The sequence below is a fragment of the Canis aureus genome, chromosome 37 (genome assembly GCF_053574225.1).
Source record: "Canis aureus isolate CA01 chromosome 37, VMU_Caureus_v.1.0, whole genome shotgun sequence".
Classification (NCBI taxonomy): Eukaryota; Metazoa; Chordata; class Mammalia; order Carnivora; family Canidae; genus Canis; species Canis aureus.
Window position 1 is genome coordinate 23,964,325 of NC_135647.1, and position 16,264 is coordinate 23,980,588.

Consider the following 16,264-nt stretch of genomic DNA (forward strand, 5'->3'; position numbering starts at 1 on the left):
GCTTTGTAATATAATTTGGAGTCTGGAATCGTGATGTCTCCAGCTTTGCTTTTCTCTTTCAAGATTGCTTTGGCTATTCAGGGTATTTGAGGTTCCATACAGATTTTAGGATTGTTTGTACTAGTTCTGTGGAAAATACTGTTTGTATTTTGATAGGGCTTACATTAAATGTGTAGAATGCTCTGGGTAATACAGGCATTTTGACAATATTTGTTCTTCCAATCCATGAACATTAAATGTTTTTCCATCTCTATGTGTCATCTTCAATTACTTTCTGTGTTTTATAGCTTTCTCAGAGTACAAGTCTTTCACATCTTTGGTTAGGTTTATTCCTAGGTATCTTATTATTTGGGGTAATTGGGATGGTTTTCTTAATTTCTCTTTCTGCCGCTTCAATATCGGTGTAAAGAAATCCAGCAGATTTCTGTACATTGATTTTATATCCTGAGACTTTACTGAATTTGTCAATTCTAGCGTTTTAGTTTGTGGCTGTTGTTTTTTAGAGGGAGAGAGAAGGAGAGAGAGAGAGCAAGAGCAGGGGAGGGGCAGAAGGAGAGGGAGATAGAGAATCCCAGGCAGGCTCCATGCTCAGAAGCATGAAGTCCCACGAGGAGCTCAATCTCACGACCCTGAGATCATGACCTGAGCCAAAACCAAGAGTCGGATGCGTAACAGACTGGGCCACCTGGGTGCCCCAATTCTAGCAGTTTTTTGATGATGTCTTTCGGGTTTTCCTTACAGAGTGTCATGTCATCTGCAAACAGTGACAGTTTTACCTCTTCCTTACCAATTTGGATGCCTTTTATTTCTTTTCGTTGTCTGACTGCTGAGGCTAGGACTTCTGGTACCACGTTGAATAAAAGTGGTAAAGGTTGGCATCCCTATCCTGTTCCTGTCCTTAGACTGAGAGCTTTTCCCACGAAGGATGATGTTGGCTATGGGCTTCTCAGGTACGGCCTTTATTGCGTTGAGGTCTATTCCCTCTAAACCTATGTTGTTGAAAGTTTCTCTCTCTCTCTCTTTCTCTGGCTATGTTCTCTTTTTTTGTGATGCCTTTATCTGGTTTTGGGATGAGGGTACTGCTGGCCTCACAGGATGAATTTGGAAGTTTTCCTTCCTTTTCCAGTTTTTGGAATAGTCTGAGAATATTCTCTTGTAACCCTATTTCTGCAATGTTGTTTTGTTATTTCTCCTCTCTCACTTGTGATCTTATTTATTTGAGTCCTTTCTTTTTTTTCCCCCTTAATATGTCTGGTTAGAGATTCAGCAATTTATTTTTATTTTTTTATTAAAGAACCAGCTCTTGGTTTCATTGGTCTGTTCTGTTGCTTTCTTCGTTTCTGTATCACTCATTTCTGCTCTAATCTTTATTATTTTCTCCCTTCTGCTGGCTTAAGGTTTTATTTGTTGTTCTTTTTCTAACCTCTTTAAGAGTAAGGTTAGGTTGTTAATTTGAGATTTTTCTGGCTTCCTGAGGTGGGCCTATATTGGTACCTGAGGTACGTCCTCTTAGAACCTCTTTTGCTGCATCCCAAAGGTTTTGGGCCATTGTGTTTTCATTTTCATTTGTTTCCATGTACTTTTTCATTTCTTCTTTGATTTCCTGGTTGACCTATTCATTGTCTAGTAGCATATTATTTAACCTCTATGCATTTGTATTCTTGCCAACTTTTTTCTTCTGGTTAACCTCACATTTCATAGTGTTGTGTTCAGAAAAGATGCTTGGTATGACTTTGATCTTTTTTGTATTTGCCGAGGCTTGTTTTGTAGCCTAATATGTGATCTGTTCTGGAGAATGTTCCATGTGCCCTTGAAAAGAATGTGTATTCTGCTGCTTTAGGGTGAAATGCTCTGAATATATCTGTTAAATCCATCTGTTCCAGTGTGTTATTCAAAGCCATTTTTTTCCTTGTTGATTTTCTGTTTAGATGATCTGTCCCTTTGTGTAAGTGCAGTATTAAAGCACCCTACTATTAATGTATTGTTATCAATGAGTTTCTTTATGTTTGTTATTAACTATTTAATGTCTTTGGATGCTCCCTGTTGGGTGCATAAACACAATTGTTGTCTTCTTGTTGTATTGTCCCCTTTGTTATTATATTGTGTCCTTCTGTGTCTCTTGTTGCAGTCTCTGTTTTAAAGTCTATTTTCTCTGACATAGGTATGATGACTCTAGCTTTCTTTAGATATGCATTTGCATGATAAATGTTTCTACATTCCCTCATTTTCAATCTACAAGTGTGTTTAGATCTAAACTGAGTCTCTTGTGGGCAGCATATAGACAGATCTTGGTTTTTTTTTTTTTATCCATCTGATACCCTATTTCTTTTTTAAAATTTTTATTTAAATTCAATTAATTAACATATAGTGTATTATTGGTTTCAAAGGTAGAGTTCAGTGATTCGTCAATTGCATATAACACTCAGTGCTCATTACTTCAAGTGTCCTCCTTAATGCTCGTCACCCAGTTAGCCTGTCCCCCAATCCACTTCCCCTCCAGCAACTCTCAATTTGTTTCCTATGATTAAGAGTCTCTTATGGTTTGTCTCCCTCTCTGATTTCACTTTGTTTTATTTTCCCTCCCTTCCCCTGTAATCCTGTTTTGTTTCTTAGATTCTACATATGAGTGAGATCATATGATAATTGTATTTCTCTGATTGGCTTATTTTGTTTAGCATAGTATCCTCTAGTTCCATCCACGTAGTTGCAAATGGTAGGATTTCATCTCTTTGATGACTGGGTAGTATTCCATTGGATATATATGCAACATCTTTATCCATTTATCTGTTGATGGACATCTGGGTTCTTTCCATAGTTTGGCTATTGTGGACCTTGCACATCTCCAAGGCAAGGGAAACATCTGACACCCTATCTATGTGTTTTGATTGGAGCATTTAGTCCATTTACATTCAAAGTAATTATCAAGGGATATGTATTTATTGCCTTTTTGTTTTTTACCTGTCTTGTGGTTGTTTCTGAATATATCTCTGATCCTTTCTTGTCTTTCTCTCTTTCATGACTTGCTGGTTTTACTTAGTTATATATTTGGATTTCTTTCTCTTTATTCTTTGCATATTTATTGGTGGTTTTTGACATACCTTTAGGTTTGTATAGAACCTCTTATGCATATAGCAGTCTATATTAAGTTGATAGTCATTTATGTTTGAACCCATTCTTTACTCCTCTTCTCCCCATGTTTTAGGTATAGGGTATCAGATTTTACATGTTTTCATTTTCTGAATCTTTGACTGATATTTTATTAAAATACTCATTTTCACTGCTTTTGTGTTTCCTACCTCCATACTGTCACTTTTGGTCTCTCTTCACTCAAAGAGTCTCCTTTGATATTTCTTGTAGGGCTGGCTTAGTGGTCACAAACTCCTTTAGCATTTGTTTGTCTGGGAAACTCTTTATCTCTCCTTCTATTCTGAATTATAGCCTTGCTGGATAGAGTATTCTTGGCTGCAGATTTTTCCCATTCAGCACTTTTAATATATCATGCCACTGTCTTCTGGCCTGCCAAGTTTCTGCTAAAAAAAAAAGTCCCTTGATAGCTTCATGGGATTTCCCTTATATGTAACTGTCTTCTTTAGCATTGCTGCTTTTAATTTTTTTCTTTATCACTATATTTTGCCATTTTAATTATAAGACGTCTTGGTGTGGATCTGTTTTTGTTGAATCTCTTGGGAGTTCTCTGTGCCTCGTGGATCTGGATATGTGTTTACTCGTCCAGATTAGGGAAGTTTTCTGCCATTATTTCTTCAAATAAACTTTCTGTTCCCTTTTTTCTCTTCTTCTTCTTCTGGGACTCCTATAATGTGAGTGTTATTATGTTGATGAAGTCACTGAGTTTCTTAGGTCTATTACCATTTTGCATAATTTTCCCTCTTCTATTCTCCTTTATTTCTTTCCATTATTCTGTCTTCTAGGTCATTAATTCATTCCTCTGCTTCTACCAGCCTGCTGTCAATACAACAAACATGTTTTTCATTTCATGCATTCAGCCCTTCACCTCTGCAAGGTTTTTTTAAATTTATGTAGGGGTCTCACTAATGTCTTCTACTCTTTTCCAAGTCCAGTGAGTATCCTTATAATCATTGCTTTAAATATTTCTTCAAGCATGTTATTTATGTCTGCTTTGCTTAGATCTCTGGCCATGCCCTTGTCCTATTCCTTCACTTAAGATACATTTCTCTGTCTTCTCACTTTGTCTAAGTCTCTGTGCCTGTTTCTATGTATTAGGAAAATTAGCTACTTCTCTTGTTCTTGAGGGCAATGGCCTATGAAGAAGAGATCCCATAGTGCCCTGCTTTGTAGTGTCCCTTGTTTTCCCAGGGCCTGGTACTTTAGAGGATGTGTCCAAGGTGTGCTGTGTGCCCTCAGCTATTGTATCCTTTCAAGCCAGTCATCTGCAGAGATTCTCCTTGCCTTGCCTATTGTGGTCAGTATTTGGTCCCTGACCTAAATGTGGTGGCTTTTTACTAAATGTGCTCTGTTCTGCTTGTGAAATGAGATATGTTGCTACTGCTGTCAGAATTGCCCAAAACTCCTGAGTCAGGAGACACAGTATGAATAGGGATTTGGGCTGGTCTTCTGGGGAACAGGGCTGTCTGTGCTGGGACTGAGGCAGGTGTGACTGGGAAGAGCGGTTCCACTGGAGCATGGGGGTGGGGTGGGGGCTGCTGTAAGCAAGTTAGGTAGGGAGAGCCCATGCTGTGTTGGTTTCCCCAGGTGGCTCTGTGTTTATGCTGAGGGGGAAAGAGAGGAAAATGGCCCTGACAGTTCCTTTGTTCCCAGTTCTCTCTGTGTGCTGCCTCTCTGTGACACACTCCAACATGAGTCAATTACCTCCCCACTGTGTGCCCCAGGTGCTCTTCAGATCACTGTTTCCATGTTTCCATGCTGTATGACCAAGGGCTGTTTGCCCTGCCTTCTCTACCAAGGTAACCCAACGCCTCTGGGGTGTCCCTGAGCAAAGCCCACTGACCTTTAGAACTCCAGGTTTTAAGCCTCCCCTGGTTGCCAGGAGTCATGAAATTCAGCCTCTCTTGCTTTCCAAGGCAACTACTATGAGAATTCATTTTCCCCATATACTTCCCTGTATATTATTCTGTCTCTGGCCTTTTTACTCAACCATGGATCCCTCCCCACTGTGGCAACCACGATCTGTTTCTTCCCCAAACCAAGTCTCCATACTTTCTACCATCTTTGATGTGGCTCTTCTCTGCCATTAGTTGTGGATTTTGTCCTGCCAGGCCTTAAGTTGATTTCTGGGGTATTTAGGATGATTTGATAGTTATCTAGCTATATTTTTGGGATGAGGCAAGCCTAGGGTCCTCCTACTCTGCCACTGTCTTCCCTTCTTAAGAGGATATTTCAAAATTTTACCTTTAAAAAATTTTCCCCCGATATGAATCCAGACAAATGCCAACATAATGCCAAATGCAATGTGTATGCTGGCTTGCACATGGCAAACATGGAAACATCCTATGGGGCCAGGACTAGGGCCAGGTGTCCCTCTTCTCTTCTATAGGGAAGAGAAGCTACTGCAGGCATCATATGATCGGTCAGTAGTGCCCCTGAAAGGGAATTTCCATGATCCTGTATGCCCAGAAAATGTCTGTTCAAAGCATATGGCCTGGAGGGGGTGCCATCACGTACCCACAATGTGCAATATGCACTAGACATTGGCTGTTGCTGCGCATCCCAGAATGTTTTTTAGCTGTACCTGGCCTGAAAGAGCTTTTTCTTCTTTGATCACAAGATTTTATTTTATTTTTTTTAATTTTTATTTATTTATTTATGATAGTCACACACAGAGAGAGAGAGAGAGAGGCAGAGACATAGGCAGAGGGAGAAGCAGGCTCCATGCACCGGGAGCCCGACGTGGGATTCGATCCTGGGTCTCCTGGAGCCCGATGTGGAATTCGATCCTGGGTCTCCAGGATTGCGCCCTGGGCCAAAGGCAGGTGCTAAACCACTGCGCCACCCAGGGATCCCTGATCACAAGATTTTAAAGAAGAGAGTCCGCATCCTCTATGGCCCTGGCCCTGGCTCTGTGATAAAGCCTATTTAGAGTAGAAGAGACATGCAGAATCAGAGAGAAGCTGGGGGAGGGGAGAAGAGACAGAGCTAAGAGAATATCTGTGACTCTGATCACCTCTGGCTTTGCCCCTAACCCACCCAACCAGGTAAAATGATGAATCTCCTATTTTGCTTAAATGAATATGAGTTAAAATTCAGTCATTTGCAACCAAAGAATCTTAACTGAAATAGAAACCACTACAAGGGCCAGTCCACCTATCACTGAGATACAGTCACATGTTATCATGTAGTTTGAAAGATGGTAGTATTCTTCTTGGACCAAATGAGAGAATGTACATTATCTCTTTACACTTTCTATCTTAAGAAGTCATCTCAGCTCCTGGCATTTGGAAGAAGAGTCAGGTTTTGTCACTTGCTGGTTTTTCCTTGTGGATTCCTATGTTGATTCGCTTGGGCCACTATTTAAAAACAAAACAAAACAAAACAAACAAACAAAAAAACCCACATAGACTGAGTAGTTTAAACACAGAAATTTATTTCACATAGATCTGGAGGCTGGAAAGTACCAGATCAAAGTTCTGGCAGGTGAGAGTGCTCTTCTTGGCTTGTAAGTAGATGGCTGACCACCTACTTGCTTCACACGTGGACAAAAAGAGAAACTCCAAGTTCCCTGGTATCTCAGAATTACACTAATCCTATTGGATCAGGGTCCACCTTCATGACCTTTATTTAACTTTTATTACCCCCATTAAGGCCTCCTCTCCAAATACAGTGACATTGGGAGTTAAGCCTTCAACATATGAATTTTAGATTAACGTAAACACTCAGTCCCCAACATTCCATACGTGAGGGTAGGACACTTCGGAAGCCCAAAGTCCAGAATGGTAGCAGCTGCTGGGGAAGGGAGCCACAGAGATCAGATCAACCATTCTTGACTAGTTTTGTCCAACAAATATTCATCAGTTCATTGCTATGTACCAGGACCTGTGTTAGCACTGGGAAATAAAAATGAATAAGATACATAGGCCCCAGCACATGCAGAGAACTCCCTCTTCACAGCAGTGGAAACTGGGGGCTGTGTGGTCACCAGCTGGGAAGTCACACAGCTGTCATGTGGATCCCTGTCTGTCTAGTACCAACCATAGGACTTAGTATTTGTCACATTGCCCTAGGTGTTTGCTGTGCCTTAATTTAGAAAGTGAATTTCAAGATATCCAACATGTTGAAAAAAAAAAGTAATGGGGGAAAAAATGGGCAAGTGACATTCCCTGCCCTCAAGGGGATTTTTGATGAAGGAGTAATCTGTCAGGGAATAGATATATTTGATGTGATACAACAAATAATCAGACTGATGAGTGTTCAGAGCTGCTACAGAACCCAGGGGTGCTACAGAACCCAAGGGAGAGCCCTTTACACTTCAGGATGCACAAGTATCCCTGACAGGTGAGACAGGCAAAGAGATGGAAATGGCATTTCAGCTAAAGGGATGACATGCTATTCATGGGCTTGCCACAGAAAAACGTGAGTTATGAAAAAGAAGTGGTCGGGAGGGGAGTCTTGGTGGGAAAGGTATGGAGCCTAAATGAACTTACCCCTCTTATCACTCCAGAGGCTTTACATGGGGAAGAGATTGGTCAGGTTTATGTGTCCGCTATACCATTATGGAGCTTTGGGGGGGATAAACTTGCATAGGGCAAGAGCAGATGTGGGAAGACCAGCTTAGGAGACAGCTGCAACTGGTCCGACAAATGCTAAAGGTCCTCTTTTGAACTAAAACAGTAGTCCTAGGGATGCAGCACAGTTGTGAAAAAATATTTAAGATCCAAAATGGGTAAGACTTGCTGACTGATGGTATGAGGAAGAGGATGGAGGAGACTAGGAGCATTGCAGTTTCCCCACCCCCAAGGGACTGGGTGGAGGGTGGTACTGCAAACTGGGAGCTGGTGTGAGGAGAGAGCAGATCCAAACAGTACAGAGCAGGTGTGTGACAGGAGGCTAACACACAGGAAGCACGGTTTTCAACAGAATGCTAACTTATATGACATGAACAGTAAGAGCAAAAGGTGCCCTAACGCCAACAGGGAAGAAGAAGGAAAGGGCACCTGGGAAGATTTTCATGCTCCAAAAGCTTTAAATGAAGCCTCGGGAAGTACATGGTGCTCTGCAAAGGAGTAATAGACAGGAAGCCCACGGCCTAAATGTGGCCTGCCCACATTTTACATTGCCCGCCCAGGGCTGGTTGGTTGTTTCAATGAATTGGTTACCAACATTTCCAAATCAACCCTTTATATGTAAAACCTGGATCCTGGTCTCTTAGTGCTAGTATGTGGAGGGCACAGAACTGGACCTACCTTCTTCACCGGCAATGATCAGCTAGGCTGGCCAGTCAGCAGTGGGCCCATCAGACCAGGTAGGCCCAGGGCCTTACCTGAGGTTTCCTAGATGTGTTGGGTTTAGCCATCTTGCCCCACAGCATCATAAAGACAGGAGAAAAACCAGCCTTGCTACAATCAACCCTGCTGAGATTGTTCCTGTAATTATCATTTAATGGAAATATAAATCTCTTTCTCAAAATCCAGGGTTAGAAGATTTTCTTAAATGAGTACTGGCTTCCCAAGGTGTTTTTGTTTTAAACTAATGATACCAAATATTTAGAAACCTTTATACTGGGAATACATACTATACTGTTGTTTAAATAACTATTATAACTAACTTTTCTCCAGGAAGCTCAAAGTGTTCTATTAAATCCTAAGCAAAGTTTACCCCAAGCTTACATTGCTTGTGATCTGGAGTCCACGTTAAATATAATGGAAGGGGAAAAGTGATAGAACAGACACAACTTGATTGTAACACAGGAGTCCTCTGGGAACTCAAGAAATAGTCCCTCTGGTGTTCGTTTAATATCAAATATCCATCAGCGAGTAAGTCTCTAATAAATTTGCAGAGGTGGTATCCTAGGGCAGAAAGGACTGGTTCAGGGCTGAGAGATAGGGAAAATCCTGGGCTATTTGAAATTCTACCCCCTGTGTGGTCTGTTTACTCCAGGAAAGATATTAACCAAGGGTGGCCGGATTTAATGTAGTAAGAGCACCTATCCACAATTGATGAGGACGACCATCCATATTTATAGATAGTTCACCTTGACTATTTAAGAGTTTGGCAGGATATTTTTCCCCTTTTCCCTCTTTGGAGCATCATGATTGATCTGAATTGAGGGATTTTTCTTTGCCTTCAGTGAATATGTGTGCGCGCATGCACATGCGTGTGTGTGTGTGTGTGTGTGTAAGCTAGGATGGTTTTTCTTCAAGTTTAGGAGATCAAAAGCATCTTTGTCAGTAGGTAGTTGGAGAGTGGGCCAACTAGCTGTTTGATCTGCTGGGCTACACTTGACCTACGATCCTGTCTCATTTTTGTTCTAGAGCCCTTTTCAAACTGTTCTACCAGAGGATGTAGTCCAGATAAAGGGGGCTAGTTCCTGTTTCAATTTCTGTTTTCAAAGCAAGTCTCCATTTTTAGGCTCAATTTCATAAACAAAATGAGATGATGTTCCATTAGCATTTTCTTTACCTCCAAAATTTGTTCAGGTATATTCTCATCTATTCTGAAAAATCTCCTATAATTCTATCTTTTTGGTTTTGGATTTTTTTAGATTGAGGTATAATTGACAAGTACCTCTATATTAGTTTCAGGTGTACAAAATAATGATTCAATATTTGTATACCTTGGGAAATGATCACCACATAAATCTAGCTAACATCTGTCACCATCTACATAGATACAAAAAATTTTTTTTCCTTCTGATGAGAACTTTTAAGATCTACTCTCTTAGCAATTTTCAAATATGCAATACAGTATTATTAACTACAGTCACCATGCTATACATTACATCCCCATAACTTAATAATTTTTTATAACTAGAAGGTTGTACTTTTGACCCCCCTTTGTACACTTTGCCCACCCCTCAACCCCCCATCTCTGGTAACCACAAATCTGTTTTCTGTATCTATGAGCTTGGTGTGTGTTTGTTTGTTTTTTAGATTCAATTTACAAGTGAAATCATACAGTATTTACCTTTCTCTGCCTGACTTATTTCACTTAACATAATGTCTCCAAGGTCCATCCATGTTATCACAAATGGCAAGATTCTATTCATTTTATGGCTGAATAATATTCCTCTGTGTGTGTGTGTGTGTGTGTGTGTGTGTGTCACACCTTCTTATTCATTCACCCACCAATGGACATTTAAGATGTTTCCATGTTTTGGTTATTTTAAGTAATGCTGTAATGAACATAGGAGTACCTATATCTTTTTGAGTTAGCATTTTTATTTTCTTCAAATAAGTACCCAGAAGTAGAATTTCTCAATTATTGGGTAGTTCTATTTTTCATTTTTTTCAGGAAACTCCACAGTGTTTTCCATAGTGGTTGCACCAATTTACATTTCCACCAACTGTGCACAAGAGTTCCCTTTTTCTTGCCAATACTATTTCTTCTTTTTTGATAAGATGTAGGTGATATCTCATCATGGATTTGATTTACATTTTCCTAATGATTAATGATGATGAGTAACTTTTCAGGTACTTGTTGGCCATCTGCATGTTTTCTTTGGAAAGATGTCTCTTTACATCTTCTGCCCATTTTTTCATTTAACTGTGTGGGTTTTTTGCTTTGTTTTTCTATTGAATTATATGAGTTCTTTATGTATTTTAGTTATTAACCTCTTACGAAATATATGATTTACAAATATTTTTCCCCATTCAATAAGTTCCCTTTTCATCTTGTTAGTTTCCTTTGCTAGTGCAGAAACTCTTTGATGTAATACCACATGTTCATTTTAGCTCTTATTGCCTTTGTTTTTGGTGCCAGGTTTTTAAAAATCATTACCAAGACCAAGTCAAAGAACTTGCACTTGTTTTCTTCTAGTTTTATGGTTTCAAGTCTTACATTAAAGTTTTTTTGACTCAATATATTTTGAGTTAATTTTCATATTTGGTGTAAGTTAGCGGTCCAGTTACATTCTTTCACAAATGGCTTTCCAGTTTGCACAATACCATTCATGGGGAATACCATCCTTTCCCCATTGTATATTCTTACCTCACTCATCATAAATTAATTGATCACATTTGCATGGGTTTACTTCTGGGATTTCTATTGTCTTCTTGACTTATATGTCTGGTTTTTTTTAAAGATTTTATTTCTTTATTCATAGAGACACACACACACACACACAGAGAGAGAGAGAGAGAGGCAGAGACACAGGCAGAGGGAGAAGCAGGCTCCATGCAGGGAGCCTGACATGGGACTCGATCCCGGGTCTCCAGGATCACACCCCGGGCTGCGCCGCCGGGGCTGCCCTATGTGTCTGTTTTTATGCCAATACCATACTGTTTTAATTACTATGGCATTGGAATATAGCTTAAAATCAGAAAGTGTGATACCTCCCGTTTTGTTCTTTCTCAAACTTGTTTTGGCCATGCAGGATCCTTTGCTGTTTCATACAAATTTTAGACTTTTTTTGTTCTATTTCTATAAAAAATGCCATTAGAATTTTGATAGGGATTACATTGAATCTGTATATTGCTTTGGATACTATGGACATTTTCACAATATTAGTTCTTCCAGTCCATGAGCATGGTATATCTTTCCATTTATTTTTGGCTTCTTCAATTTCTTTCATCAATGTCATACTTTTCAGTATGTTAATTTTTTCACCTTCTTGGTGAAATTTATTCCTAGGTATTTTATTCCTTTTGATGCAATTATGAATGTGATTTTTTCTTAATTTCTCTTTCTGATGGTTCATTATTAGTATAGAGAAACACAATAGACTTTTTCATGTTGACTTTGTATCCTGCAACTTTACTAACTGTAACAGTGTTATGGGGGAGTCTTGATGATTTTCTATGTATAATATCATGTCGTCTGCAAATAGTAACATTTTTTTTTCCAATTTGGATGCCTTATTTCTTTTTTGTGCCTGATTGCTTTTGTTAGAACTTCTAGCACTATATCATTATGAGTGGTGAAACTGGGCACTTTGTCTTGCCCCAAGATAGCGGGAATGCTTTCACCATTGATTATGATATTAGCAGGGGATTGTCATTATACAGACAATGGTCTGGTCATTGTCCATTGGTGTATTTAGTCTCTTAGCACAGAAACTTCAACCCAGCAATTTCACTCCTGAAAATTTGTCTTACATCGATGAAATAAACTGTGTACAAGGTTATGCATGGTAATGTTGTTTTGATAGAAAAACAAAAAGATTGAAAACAAACAAAATGTCCATCATCAAGGCACAGGATAAATTAGTGAGTATGTAACCCTGTAACAGAATAGTAAATAAGTGTCCTTTGGTGTTCCCAAAGCTCATTGTACAGGCTTTGATCACAGAGCTTATATTCATTCACATGCCAGACTACTCTAATGCATTCTAAGGACTCAAGAAAAATTTAACTTTATTATCTTTCATGTCCTCTCAATAAATATTTGTCAATTGAGAGTGAAATACAGGATCCTGTTCCTTTCCAACCAGAGGATAGGTAGTTATAAAAAGCAGTGCAGAATTTAAATTTCGCTAATAGAAAAATACAGCTCTATAAATTAAAGCATTGTTTAACAAGTTTATTCTACCTTGACTTTGGATGTCAAAACATATTTACAGAAGAAATGTGACTGTTTAATTCAAAGTAAATAAGGTTTTCAGGAAATCTAAAAGAAGGGATCAGCAAACATTTTCTCTAAAGAGCCAGATAGTAAATATTTTAGGTTTTGAGGGCTATTTTGCATCTGTCACCTATTTGTTTTCTTTCTTTATTTCCTCATTTCTTCTGTTCTTCTTTTCTTCCTCCCTTCCTTCCGAGAACAAGCAAGAGGGCAGAGGAGTAGGGGCAGAGGGAGAGAGAGAAAATCTCAAGGAGAATCTGTGCAGAGCACAGAACTGATACAGGGCTTGATCCCCTCACCCCAAGACCATGACTTGAGCCAAATTCAAGAGTCAACCGACTGAGCCACCCAAGCACCCCTCTTTTTATTTTTAACAATGTTTTAAAAATGTAAAACCTTCCTTATTTCAATGGTTGCATATAAATAAAACATAAACTGGATTTGAAGTTCACAGACCCCTTTCGAAAAGCCAAAGTTCACCGTTTAAGAGAGCATTTTAGAAAAATATCTAAGTATGACTACCCAGATATCATTGGAAGGGTATAAAATGGACTTCTTCAGGGAAAGAAACAATGCAAAGAAAGATTAAAATGCCTTCTGGAACTTTAGAGTCTAAAATCACATGGGGGACTTAGATTGTTGCCAGAGGCCCATGTTCCCAAGTGACACTAATGTTTCTTGTGCAGGGCTACACTTTGAGAACCATGGCTACAGAGATAGAATCACTAAAGGAAGGCCTGTAAAATCCTTATTTTGTGCAATCTTTCCTTTGCTATGTCAGTAATCCCTTCTTGTGACTGCAAGTGCTTCTAGGCATTGATTGTCTTCTCAGCTGCCAGCCTATCAGGCAACTCCTGGATGTCACACTGAAATTTCAGTCCGCCCACCACGGAGGACAAAAGGAAGACAATGTTGTCAGACCAGTGGCGTGCCCTAAGGAGTGGCTCTGGAACAAGAATAGGGCAGGAATCTGGGGTGTGATCCCCTTTTGAACTGAGAAGCCCTGTGCCCCTCCCTGAGGTGAGCCTTGGTCTGCAGGCTGCTGAGGGACCACGGACCACAGTGGAACATGGTGACAGCCCGCACAACCTGTGGGGTCAGGTCAGCCTATCATTTGAGGCCCGAGGCTCCAAGATACTTTAATACATGATCCTTTCTTCCCCGTACTTTTTTATGCATTTATTTTATTCTATTCACATTGTACAACTGTTACACAACCTACAAAAAGTGCATAAGCCTAACCATTTTCCAATGTCAGTTCAGAGTTAAGTGGCAAAAAAGGGGAACGGTTAGTAAGTTACCAGAGAGTTTGGGTGCCCTGTGCAAGTCACACTGTCCCACGATGTGCCTGGAGCTGTAAATGTCACCGTGGGAGAACCTGTTGTCTTTGCAGCGACCACAGTTTCTGTCAATGGGACTTCCTTAGTTCGTTGTGTCTTTTCTTTGGAGGACAGGAGCAATGAGACTTTCAATAGGTCTGACACAGATTGTTTCTACTCAATAAATGTCAACATTCATTTGGCATTTGCAACAAAGATGTTTGAAATAAACTTTCTCCCAAATATGCACCACATGTAAGCACTCTCCCATCTGGTTTTTATGATTTTTATAGTGAAAATAGCCATATTTTGGTTCCAAACACTGGAGGCTGAGCTTTCTAAGCAGATTGGTGGTCCTCTGTGCTTCCTGTCCCAAGGACTCGCATCATCTTCCCACCCCAGCACATCAGGCTGCCAGAGTCCCTCCTGCCCACCACCCTCTGACGTGGTGGCAGCTGCTGCTGGCTGGCCTCCATACTGTCTGAAAGCACCTTCCTTTCATCATCTTCCCCTTCCTTCCACAGCTGGATCAAGCCCCTGCAACAAACCACCACAGATAGACCACCCAGGCTGGCAGGGGTGTCCTGTGGCCTGTGCTGCCCCAGGGGGAATGGCTTCACAAGGTGCAAGACCCCAGCAAGGACTGCACGACTTGCCCACCCACAGGCTCACCTGCATGTCCATCTGTTGGCCTTGGCCTTGCACAGACGCAGGCTCAAGCTGGGGTTCATCTAGAAGAGAACAGCCTTGCAGTGAGCCCTCTTGCAATGGTCTATGGAGGAGCTGCAGGCATTTATGGGTACCAGAAACCCCGGCCTGCCCAGGAAAGTGGGAGGACTACTGCTCTGCCTCTAGTCAGGCTGTTTGTGCTCAGAGTCCAGGGTGGGCCAAAGGCAGGGTGTTCCCATAGCCCCAGAACTAGCGGTAGGGGATGCAAACAAAGCACCCCATATCCTCACTCGGTGCCCAGCACAGTATCCTGGTGCAGTTTGGTTATGTCCTTGTTTGCCCTTCACCTTCATTCACTCCTTTCGTCTCCTGATCAAGTTAGTTCTCAATCATTTTTTTGGTGGATTCAGATGTTGGTGTCAGTTTGATTTATTACCCCTCATAAAGGGTGTTAACTGGTACCAATTTTTGTCACTGTCCTTACCACACAGTATGCATTCACTGAGTTAATATATGTCAAGCACTTAGAATAGTACCTGGCACATAACTTGTGCTATACCAGTCTCAGGTCTGAGCATTTGCTGTTATTCATGGCACCTAGCACAAAGCTGGGCTCTTACTAAGAGTTCAATAAATATTTTTTAAGTGAGTAAATAAACAAACAATATGGGTTATAATTATGAGCAGCCCCCACCAAGGTTCTTGTAGTTACACCGGTCGTGCTTGGAAACACTAACAACTTGGCAAAGTCCAGACCACACATCGGAAGAGCATGGGAAGAGCCCTCCTCACCCCTATTGCGCCATGGTCTGAAGCCTATGTCAGTCTTAAAGATACGACTGTATCTGCTCAAGGAGAAAGTTCTAGATAATGGAGGAGCTTTCTGCGCAGACAGCGCTCTCACAAACATGGTGAACATTCCTAAAACCTGCTGGACTTTGTACAGGAAGTGTGACAAGAACCAACCCCATAAAATGACACAGCACGAGAAAGGCAAAGATCTTTATGCCCAGGGAAGGAGGGAAGGTGGCATTCTGACAGGAAGCAGAGTGGCTGTGGAGGGCAGACTAAGCCGCTTTCTGGAAAAAAGCTAAAATTACAAAGAAAACTGTACTGAGGCTTGAATATATTGAGCCCAACTGCAGATCTAAGAGAATGCTGGTTATTAAGAGATGCAAGCATTTGGAACTGGGAGGAGATAAGAAGAGAGAAGGCCAAGTGATCCACTTCTAAGCTCCTTATTTTGATATATTATGAAGACACTAAAGACAATAAAATCTTGAGGTTATGTTCACTTCTAAATGAATGAATGAACAAATGAATGAATGAATAAATAAAGGAGGAGCCATTGGTCACTTACAGGGGGCAGAAAATGTGAGTAGGGGACTAATGGGGTAAACAACACAGTGAATGCCAGTTATCGGCCATATGTAAATTCTAACACATGAATACATGAAAGTCTTCAGGGTTTCCTGATACTTAACACCCAATCTGACTGAAAGTATGGGGCTTGCCAACAAAAGAAAAATTGTTAAAACACCGGGAGCAAAAGCCATTTTAAGTGA

At 40.6% G+C, this 16,264-nt stretch overlaps 1 pseudogene; it reads left to right on the forward strand.

Moving 5' to 3' along the window:
- The first annotated feature begins 15,607 nt into the window (after window positions 1-15,607).
- On the forward strand, window positions 15,608-15,932 carry LOC144306747 (ribosomal protein eL42-like; annotated as a pseudogene).
- Window positions 15,933-16,264: the final 332 nt, after the last annotated feature.